At 53.0% G+C, this 11,439-nt stretch overlaps 1 long non-coding RNA gene across 1 annotated transcript; it reads right to left on the reverse strand.

The window, feature by feature from the left end:
* Window positions 1-5,036: 5,036 nt before the first annotated feature.
* Window positions 5,037-9,151, reverse strand: LOC124243993 (uncharacterized). Its single transcript, XR_006889826.1, has 3 exons — window positions 9,012-9,151; window positions 8,740-8,832; window positions 5,037-8,456 (listed from the first exon to the last, which is right to left on the reverse strand). It is a non-coding gene; the product is annotated as an uncharacterized LOC124243993 (long non-coding RNA).
* Between the last annotated feature and the right edge of the window lie 2,288 nt (window positions 9,152-11,439).

Here is an 11,439-nt window from a genome sequence, read left to right on the forward strand (position 1 = left end):
GTTTTCCATGCAGAGCCCCGAATGTTCCACGTCCCGAATCCAATCACGGTGCTGGCACTTGAGACATTTTTGCATTGACACAGTCTGTCTGGTCAAGGTCCTGACTAGGAGAGTGTCCATCCCCAAAAAAGAACAGATTAAAGTGTGTTCACTCTTTTAGATGGAAAAATAGTCTGTTTTACAAAAAATGGCTGCCAATATTGGCCTTTTCACTTTGAACTGCTGTGCAGGAAGACAGCTTCGGGCCACAAACTGTCCTTTCTAGGTGAGATTCATAGCTGAAGTGAAATGAAAAGCCCGCTTGCAAGGACCCAAGTGACCCAGTCCTGGGAGGGGGATGCAGGCCGCGTTTCCCAGGAAGGAGACAGAACAGCGGGAAGGGAAGTCTCCTCTCGATCAGGAAGGCAGTTCTGAGAGGGACCCTATCGCCTTGAGAAGCTCTGGACTCCAGTCGACTGCAGGGTCCCTCCTCCAAGATCCGGGCCCCGTGAGCCGTGAGCAAGCAGTGTGTTGTCCCCAGACCCCCTCTCTAGGGTGTGCTTGGGGTACAGCTCTATTTGTTAGCGTTCTTTGGTGACAAGCAGCTCCAGCCATTCTGGTTCACTTAAGCAGAAAATGAACTTCTTAGGAACAAAGGGCAGGCCAGCGGATGGGGCTTAGAGGGGGCAGTGAGAACTCATGGGCTCACAGGGCACTGACGTGGCAAACGCCACAGAGCACAAACGAGGGGCAACCATTACCTGTGTTGAATAAACGTGGACGCCTGTGTCACTGAGGGTCGACCCTTGGCACTGACCCAGCTCATCCAAACCCCAGATGCTCACGCCCCCAGCAAACACACTCAGGCCCAGGGCAGACGCACCGTATCACAGGCCGGCCGCGTCCTGACACAGGTGGACGCCCTCCACTGGCCCGCGACAGGGAAGCACAGAAACTGAGAGCAAGCCGTTGGAAATTGTTGTAGATGTTTGAGAGAACAATTCTATGTCTACTGAAGCTAATAATAAAAAATGTGTCTTTGTTTTTATTTCGTTTTTCTAGTAACTCGTACTTTTCAAAAGCGTACAACAAATTGAAAATGAGATGTTGAAAACTCTGGTCCTCCCCACAGTGAGTTGGAGAAACACCGACTTAAGCAGCAGAAAAACGTGGGTAAAGGAGAAGACAAATTAATGTGTTCCGTCTTTTCGCTCAGCTATCCCGAAAACAGCAGATTGTTGCATAGCAGAATATTATTTCCTGATAGTGCCAGGAACCCATTTTCTTGTTCTTTGGGTGTCCATTCATGGTTCCAGAAGGACTTACTCAGGGATTGGTCCACTGTTGACTACAGTGCACGGGGCAGCAGGAGCGTTACACAGTAAGAACGTTCTTAATGTAACACACATGGAATGTGATACTGAGTCTTTCCTTCGGCCACTAGATGGACAATTCTATATGGCTAATTATGCCTTTTATTTTTATAAAACATTTAGTAAGATCTAGTTAAATTTTTAAAGAATTGAATTTAAAATGTAGCTTTATTTAAATAAATTTGAATCCAAATTTTCATAGTAATTAAATATAATTAACTAATTTACATTCCTTCTATTTTTACTGTATAATTTTAAACATTTAGAAGAAATACATATTTTTTTTTTTTAAAGATTTTATTATTTCCTTTTTCTCCCCAACACCCCCCGGTACATAGTTGTATATTCTTCGTTGTGGATTCTTCTAGTTGTGGTATGTGGGACGCTGCCTCAGCGTGGCTTGATGAGCAGTGCCATGTCCGCCCCCAGGATTCGAACCAACGACACACTGGGCCGCCTGCAGCGGAGCGCGCGAACTTAACCACTCGGCCACGGGGCCAGCCCCAAGAAATACATATTTTAAAGCAAAATAATCTTTTAATATTTTGTTTCTTTGTATTCATTTTTCGGTGTTTATATGTTGAAATTTGGACATTATAAATACAACTAATTTTTAATCCTAACTTAGATCATTAATGGCAATAGAACATAAATAACATGAGAATCTTGATTTTTGACAGAATAAAAATAAATAAAGATTTATGAATTTTGTGTGCCTTTAGTTTTGTACAATCCAAACATTAACAGCCCATCAAGAGAATAGCCAAACACACACAATAAGAATTGAATTCGGTGGTCTCTGATATTTTGTCAATTTCCATCATATAATAACCATAATTTTACATGTTTTTTAATTTTCTCTGTTAACTTCTAGTTTTCAGTGTAGAAGGACGGAAATGCTTGATTTAGCAGGTTGTTAACTCAGTTTATGATTTTCCAGTTTAGCCAGCACTCCATGGGCCTCTAATTGTGCCCTGCTCTGGGCCATGCTCAGGCAGCCCTGACAGTAGAATGAAGCCACTTGAACTTGAGTTTTCTCTCCCGGTTTCATTCAGCCTGAGAGCCCAAGGCCAGAGGAGCCTTTCCAGCTGGCCCAGCGTGGGTCCTCCCGTCCCTGAGCCAGCGGAGTTGGGGCTCCTTGGTCTTCAGGAACCACTTTCTAAACTTGGGGCCCAGAGGCGCTGGCCGCAGATGCCCACCGTGCCTCTCTCCTGCCACCTTCTAAGCTCCATGGACAAGCATGAGGCTTGGTGGACTGAGGCTCAGTGGAGACTGAGGTTTTCCCAAATATAAGAAAATTCTCCTCAAGGAGGAGGAGAGCCTGGAGCAGGTCCCGGGCACTAATCATGCAGAGTCTTTCCTGTCCTTGTCCCCACAGCCCAGCAGTCCTCCTACTGCCTAGGGGATGCACACTTCTGCCCTCGCCAGCCCAGCTGTGCGCACAGCGAGGGCACGGGTTTATTTGTTCTAGTTGGACTTATTACTGTAATTGCATAATTTAATGAGATAAGCCTCATTCTGACGGAATATGTGCATAAACTTGAAGAGGCATTATGTCCATGAAATCTAAGTTGAATGCTTTGAAAAGACTCCAAAGAGAAAATTCAAAAAAAAAAAAAGTTACGTGAGTTCAGGTATGTGTGGGACAGCTGTAAACCAATGGAGAAGAAAAAAATCGTGACAATCCAGTTGGGTTCTGCTCTCCACATCTTCTCCGTGTGTCGGTCGGTTCTTGTGCTGCCTAATTCCCTGGCTTCAGCTCACCGTTTTCGGATGGATCCGTTTTACCACGATGGTTGGATTAAATGGATGGTTGGATGGGGAAATGGCTCAGTGGTTGAGAAGATAGATGGTTGGATGAAATGATGAGCCTGCTCTCGGAAGGGAAGAGAGAGCCCTGATTTATAGCATTTGTGCACTTCCGTGGTGTAAATGATCCCGTCACGGCCAGTTGGAAGCTACCAAAGTGAAGTGTCTGGGCGAGGAGTTGGGAAGAGATGCGCACAGCCTGGCCGGCGAGCAGGTGCAGCGGATGAGGGATGGGTGGAGGTGTGGACGCGTGTGGTTGAAGATCGTCACTACGAGGCTGCCCGGAAAGACGGCAGGGAGCTGGGGCGCAGTCACGGCAGACGCCGCCGCTCACAGTTCTCCTCTTCCCGGCTGGAACGTGCCTGCGCTTCCTCGCCCTGCCAACGCTCTCGTGGGCACTGGGCAGGATCAGAAAGGGTCCAATTGTCACAGACCGCTTTAATCCAGCCTCTTCTATCCACATGTGCTATTTCCTCCTGCCTTCTGTCATTCACTAAGACATTTACAGTCATCAGTTCACATTTCTCCAGAACCGACCGTGTCACAGCTCTGTCTGGGCTTATTTTGAAAATTAACAAAGGTGGCCTAAGACCCGTGCCGCCCAGGACCTAAGGACCTGGAGTGTCATGTGGCGCAGATAAGACCACTTATCAGTTGGGGTTGAGACTTGAAAGGGGCTCATTTTTTGTTTTTTCTCTTGCCTTATTGGGGGCTATTCTTTATTCCCAGAGATAAATGACATTAAAATGACACTTCAGAAATGTCCAAGCTTTTTTTATGGAAAGAAGCTTCTACAATTGCTTTCCTTTTACTCTTAGAGATTCCAGAATTCAAAAGGGGAATGAGAGATCAGTGCTGGCCTGGGGTGGAGAGCAGAGCAGACAGGGAGGCAAGAACCACCTCTCCTGCATTCAGCTTCCTACGAGCCATCTGGAACGTCACTGTCGGGGGATGAGGGGAGGTGGCCAATCGGGGAAGAGGGCCACCTACCCGGGGGCCTCAGGGTCCCTGGGCAGCCCTGGCCTATAGGTGAGTACGGCTGCCGCGGTAACAGGACAGGATGTCTCGTCACACCGGGAGGCTGAGCCACTCCGGGTCCAGCTGCACCAGGAGGCTGTGGGTTCCCAAAGACGGCGCATCTGTGGCCTCCGAGATTAACAGTGCAATACGTCAATCCCCGAGCTTATCGTGGTAGCGAAATCCAACAGCGTATTGTATATAAAAGCCGTGGTCTTGCAATCCTGGCCTACAGATTTCACTCTGCTGTAATCAATAACTTGTCGTATATAACGAAGACAAACGCTACATAATGGCCCCATGTTTATTAAGTCAATATATGGCTTGTGGGGAATTCCTTGGCATTGTTTGTATGTGGTATAAATATTTTAAGATTGCACCAGTAACAGGAGTTTCTGTGTATATTCTACAGAGTTCTCTTTTATCCGGTTTGAAGAAGTAGTGTGAAGGAACAGATGCAAATTGTCCAAACAAACATTTGTTTCTTCCTCCAGCTGGTGGATGGCCATCACTCCCTCCTGGGGAACTCTGGTGGTCCCAGCACGTATTCACAGGTAGGGTACCTCTGGGCGGGGGTTGGAGTGGGTGGGTGGCGGGTGATGTTGTGTTGTGGTGTGTGGTGCTGTGTGGTGTGGTCCAGTGTGGTGGTGCAGTATGGTATGATGCAACGTGTTACGGTGTGGTGTGGTGTTGTGTTGTATGGAGTGCTATGGTGGTAAGGTGTAGTGTGGTATTATGAGGTGTGGTGTTGTGAGGTGTGGTGTTGTGAGGTGTGGTGTGAGGTGCTGTGAGGTGTGGTATTATGAGGTGTGGTGTTGTAAGGTGTTGTGAGGTGTGGTGTTGTATGGTGTTGTGAGGTGTGGTGTTGTGAGGTGTGGTGTTGTGAGGTGTGGTGTTGTGTGTTGTGAGGTGTGGTATTGTGAAGCATTGTGAGGTGTGGTATTATGGTATGGTGTGGTGCTGTGTCGTCTTGCTCTCTGCCACCTCCTCTTGTTGGACAGTTGGAGGAATGCAAAGGGTCGGGCTGGTGCCCTGGGAAGATCAGGAAGGCCACAGGCAGCGGGGAGCACTGAGCTGCGGGAAGAGCCCAGCTCAGCCGTCACTGGCAACAGGGCCCCGCCCTCAGGTCGCCGGAGAGCCCTGAGCTGCCGCATGAAGGCGGTGCAGTTGCTACGGAGCGGCCAGTCCTAACTTGAGTCCTCAGGGTTCCTCGTCTTTGTGTCCCAGGACCCCGAGGGCGCCGAATTCTCTCCTGTGCCAACTAGCACTCATGGACTTCTCTAGAAGAGTAGGGTGGGCCAGGACGCTGACGGGTCAGGGGCGCATGAGCCTTGTGGTCTCATGTCAGAGCTCAGCATGACCCACGCCTCCAGGAAGCCCTCTCTCTACCGTGGACGCTTGCTCCCCACCCCGCAGAAGGTGGCCATCCTCCACACAGTCATTAGCGAGTGTTTATAGCGCCCCCTCCCTGGGGTGCCGGGCACCGAGCTAAGGGCTGGGGTACACAACATGCGAGGAAGGAAGCCGTGTCACAGGGGCGAGGGGACCCCCAGCACGGCACCATCCTAGGACCGTGCACTGATAGGAAGGGCACGTGGGGATCTCCTCGGAAAGGGAACTGCTTGGCCACTTTCTGCCCGGCCGGCTCCAATGGGCAAAGCTGAAACAGTCAAGGAGACGCCTCACACCTGGTTCTTCCTGGCCAAGGCTGATAAAGTCCAGCTTTGCTGTAACGGCATCCGCAGACTTTCCTTAAGTCCGGGGAGGAGGAGCAGGGGCTTAACCCCTGTGTTCCTGGTGGCTGGTGACCGCGAAGTAAGATGCCTGGTTTGCAGACATCGTGAAGGCGGGATCGTATGTCAGCTTCTGGACCTTCCTGGAGCCGCTGAGGGAAGTCAGTGGCCTCCGGAGCCGGGGAGGGGAAGTAAAGTGGGTCAGATGAATTCTTACAGCCTCGTCCGGCCAGCGACGCCAACTCCTGGTGAACTTCATCGTTTGAACAGTTGACTGATCCTGTTCCATAGTCTTGTCATCTCCCTCTTGTCCTCCAAATGAAAATAAAAGAGAGACAAACAAGTTACCAACAGCGTTAATTGTTTCCAGATCTTCTGGGGCCCATGCCCCAGCGGCTGGGTGGACCACGGTCTCCGAGGCCTCTGGGGCGACCTCAGCTCAGGCCTTGCAGCCCTGCTGCCTCAGGGATCCCTGCAGGGGAATCGGCTGCAGCTGGGCAGAGCTCCCACGTCTCTTAGGGGCAGTGCTTCCTGGACCCCAAGCCTGGAGTCTGGACCAGAGGCAGATTCTTCTCTCCTTAGTCCTGGCCTCCATGAGCACAGGAATATCAGCATTCCCCTTTGCCACCGTACGCGCCCTGTTTAGCACGGTGGACAGTCCAGAGCAGGTGGTTAACAAAATGCATAAACTAATAAGACCCCGAGCGCCCTCCTGTGCACCGAACAGGAGCAAAGAGACAGAATCCCTGCCTCTGAGCCCCGGAGCTGAAATGCTCGGGGAGCACGCGGAAATGCTGTCCTGATCTCATCCTTGCACCTTCTGCCGTGTTGGACTCGACACACCAGCAGCCCCATTTCTCCAAGGACTTGGGTAACACATTTCCTTTCATCTACTTTTCAAGCTCTAAAAGGCAAGACCATTTCAAAAGTTTCTTGCTAACCCCTAAATAATTCTCCTGATTCTACCAGAACAACAAATCGATGTTATTTCCAGAATGGTTTAGGAACAGAGCTAGCCAATTGGATTGTGGGCTTCCAGACTCACATTACCTAAGCCCTGATCCTATAAAAGGACAGTATTCCCAACCTCGGAAGGGTCAAGGGGGAGGAGAGAGGTCACGGCCCTATGGACTCTGGCCGCAAATGGCCTGGGAGGTGACTGAGCTTCTCTGTGCCTCAGTTTCCCCAGCTGTAAAATGGGGATCCTAAAGCTGGCTGCCTCGTAGGGTTGTTCTGAGTTGAAGTACAACACTTGGGCAAGTATGTGAACACAGTGAGCCGTTGACACAGAGCGATGCCGTCGGTTGCTGTGCGTTACGCAGCAAACAAGGCAACTTTCAAACGACGGTAACCGTGGCCGTGTGTGTCCGTGTGAGAAAGAGGAAGGGAGAGGGAACATCTGAGAATGGAATTTCAATTAATGAAAAGCATAGAAAATGTCCATCAAGCCAGCTCTCCGTTGCCCGTGTGCTGAGGTCACGTGAGCTTCCTTTTCTTGCAAGGGACCACTTCATCAGCTAAAAGGGGGCCCCGAGATTAATGCTAAGCCTTCCAAGTACAAGAAAGAGCCTTTCCTTTCCAGGGGAGAATAGTGGCAGGAAAGCTGAGCCGGCCCAGCAAGGACACGCTGCGAGGGTGTGCATCCCCGGCTGACAGCCCAGGTAAGCCCGCGGGGGGATCACTCCCTGAGGATCGCGGGGCCAGGCAGGGCCTCACAGGAGTGCCCAGCTGCTTGAAGTGCCTTCCTGCTGGAAGAGCCCTGAAAAGCAGGCCGTGGGCTTTGGCTACAAAACCCATTCCTTATCATCCCTTTCAAGGAATGGCAACCAGCTTCCAAAGACAGGCCCCGTCCTGAGCAGAAACCATCCCAGGAGGAACAGCAGCCGGGAGACCCCTCAGACCTTTTCCTTGGGCCTCAGCTGAGCAGTGTGAGCATGCCGGGTGGGTAGGGGCCTGTTCACGCTCGGGGCAGGGCCCCTTGCAGGGCTGGGCCAAGGGAGGGAGCTTTCCCACCCGAGGAGCCTGATTAAGCACAGATGACTCCCAGGACCGGGGCTGAGGGAGCAGGGAGGGATGGAGGGAGGGAGGGAGGTCCAGGAGGAGCTGCAGCTCCTTTCAGAGAAGCCCAGCCCTCAACGAGAGGGAGGACCTGAGAGGGACCAGCTCACAGGCTGGGGTCACGTACGGGACGAGAGACGGTGCGGGCACGTCCAGCAGGCTCCTGTTGGCCTCAGTGCGCATGTGACCCGGTGTGCAGAGAGGGACAGCAGAGCCCACGTGGAAGCGGCCACAGAGGAGGCCAGTGCCCGTCGGGTGACTCCAGGTGTTGGCGCAGTGTGGTCCACGCCTCGTGCGCCATGCAGGGCTCCACGGACACGGATCCAAAGTCCCATGATGGCCTTCAACCAACGCAAATGACTCAACAACTAACGAGGGTCCTCCTGGCACAGTCCTCTCCTTCGGGAAGTGTTCGGTTTTCCAAGGACACCGCCTCTGTTTGGGATGGTGAAAATTCCCAAGTCCACGTGGCCTGAAGAGTTGCAAGCTGTAGAAAGACACGTCTTCTTAATAGGACTGACTCGATTTAGGGTATAACCAAGAGTCACTTGGGGCCAAGCCTAGAGAACAAAAAAGGGCACACTGAGTGACGGTGTCCAGAGGCGAAAGTGAGATGAGATCATTGAGGACTGGAAAGTATGTGTTCTGTGGTCCATTCACCAGGGATCCTGAAAGAGTGCTCCCAAATGTTTGCCCAGGCTGGGCTCGCCGCAGGGGTGCAGAGCCCCCATATCAGCTTGTTCTAAGGAACAACCCGCAGTTAATCCCACCTGGGTTCAGATGCATTTCTTCAAGTTCAGTCTCATTCTTTCAATCTTGTCTCACATGATGCCTTCCTCCTGCCCTTGGCAGACTCGGTGGGACTGGAAAGAGCAGAAGTGGGTCCAAGCAGTTGAGCCCACGTGGCACATGCTCAGCACGTGCCACATGGCCCGCCCGCTGGTGCCCATGGCAGACATTGCTAATCGATCATGGCTCTCCCCTCCTAGCCTGTGTCTTTTCTTACCTAGGAGTGGCAGCCAGGACAACAGATGGAACTTACTTGTCGTCCCGGGAGGAAAAGCTTAAAGAAACTGCGGAGATGAGATGCAGACAAGAGATGAGACCCAGGGAAGCTCGGCTTGGTCCATCCTCACCAGGTAGAGGGCCCTACAGGTAAACCAGCAGGACAAAACGGTTTGCTCTTTCCCAGAACAGGGCAATGCCCCCCACAGGGGGAGGGGGCCCCCCCCCCCCCCCCCCCCCCCCCCCCCCCTTGTCAGTGAAGCTCTGGTGGAGCAGAGCCACCCCCACGGTGAAGCCCTGTGGCTGCCTGCTGGCTCCACCACAGGGAGGAGTGCCTGGGAAGAGGCTGTGGGGCCTGCAGAGCCGGAAATGCTCGCTCTCCGTGTGTTTACGGACACAACACGTGGCCGTCCTGTGTGCTGGAAGTTTGGACAGAAGGCTTCTAGTCACTCAGACACAGCCAGCTCCCCGGGGAGGACTGTGCTGGACCACACGCCCCAGACCTTCCCGACCCCATCAGGGTCCAACGTGAGCTCAGAGAGAACACCTGGGGCAGGCTGAGACCCTCTGGACGACGAGGGTGGGAAAGTCCCTGAGAGATGCCACCCTCCTTGGTGCCAGCCCTCCTGGGCTGCTGACAACGGCCACCTTGTCTGATCCATGGACAATGTCAGACGTCTCCAGCTGACACCACAGGACAGGGAGACTCCCACGGGCATTTTCCTGAAAGCGGACCATCGGGGGCAAGCACTAAGCAATTAGCTTGTCGGTGTCTTTCTGTTGTGACCTGAGCCCCAACGTGCCCTCTGTGACTGGAGGGGACTGTCCACTGCTTGGATAGGGGACCTATCTCACCTTCTATGGAGAGGTTCTGAGGGATCCCGGATCCCTCTGGTTGGAGTGTCTTCCTGTCCATTTGCACACAGGAGGCACTTAGTAAATGTCTGCTGCTCAGAAGAACCCCTTCTCCAACCTGTGTGGTGGGCGGGGTGCCTTCAGATAGGTGTCAAATCCTAGCTCGCACCCAGAGGCTCGCAGCCAGCTCAGCCAGCCAGGAGGCGCCCGGCTGGATGGCACAGGTGCAGAAGGACTGGGACCCGTCCTGTGGCTGTGACTGGACCTGGCGAAGTGCACACACAGAAGCACCTGGGACCATCCCGACTTTGCAGGGGAAAACCGTGAGCATGGATGCACGGAGACCCCACCGTGTGGACTCTCAAAACCTGCTCCTCTTCCCTCCTCGCGCGGGGCCCATACAGCTGTCCTCCACTCTCAGGTGCTCCTGGGATGTTACTCCATCTTCAGGTGAGGCCATCTCGACCTGAAAGGCAACTCAGGGTTTCTGCAGATCTGGGATTGGGGGCCTGGCTGACCCCCAGGCCACCTCCTGCCGTCCTGCTCGCTGAGGGAAGCTCAAAGTCCAGCCACCGTGAGTGGATCTGACGCCTCCAGGAGGACCCATTGCCCCTCACGAGTCTCTGCACTAGACTCGCCTCTCCCCGCCCGGCCGCAGCTGGGTTGGAGCAAGAAGCAGCCCCGGGGCGGATGCCCGTGAGACGTTAGATCCGCGATTCCTCATGCAGCCAGGGTGCACTCAGCATGACAGGTGTGCCTCCTGCTCCAGGTTAGCCTGTGTGAGTGAGCGTGTGAGTGTGTGTGCATGCATGTGAGAGTATGTATGTCTATGAGTGTGAGTGTGTGTGCATGTGTGCGGTACATTGTGTTTGCATGCACATTTGTGCATGTGTTAGTGTGTGACTGTGTGGATGGTGTGTGCATGTGAGTGTGTGTATGTGTGAGCATGTGACTGTATAGCACATGTTTTGTGGTGTGTTTGTGCATGTGCACTGCATTGTGTGTATGTGTTCGTGTGTTTGTGCAAGTGTGTTTGTGTGTGCATGCATTGTGAGATGTGTTTGTGCATGTGCGTTTGTATGTGTGCATGCACATGTGCATGGACATGTGTATGCATGCATGTGGTGTGTTTGTGTGTACATATTGGTGCAGGCATGCATGTGTATTTGTGTCATTGCCACCTGTGTAAGCGGAAACCATGATGTTGCTTGGAGCCAACTGAGAGAAAAGAAAGGAAGGCCCAGTGAGGGGCTGCAGCCGGCTGGATGGCGGATGAAGACCCAAACACCTCAGCAAACTTGGGCTCGCAGCCCTGGGGATGGCCACCTGGCCTTGGGTGGAGTGACAGCTGTGCTGGAGCTGGGGCTCTGGGCACAGGGGAGCGAGCAGGGGAAGGGAGCCCTGGGCTCAGGCGCCATCAGTGAGGCAAAGGCAGGTTTGCATCCGGCATGGAGGATGTCAGGAACAGGAGAGAGGGCTCCGCCCAGTCCCCAGCCAGCCCAGTCTGCTTTCACATCCGTGTGCAGGATGCCTGCCACTCGTCCTCAGCTCGGGTACCCGGTGCAGAGAGGAGGAAGATGCGAACGCGGCGGAGTGTGGGCCACGTCAGC

This window comes from Equus quagga, chromosome 8 (genome assembly GCF_021613505.1).
Source record: "Equus quagga isolate Etosha38 chromosome 8, UCLA_HA_Equagga_1.0, whole genome shotgun sequence".
Lineage (NCBI taxonomy): Eukaryota > Metazoa > Chordata > Mammalia > Perissodactyla > Equidae > Equus > Equus quagga.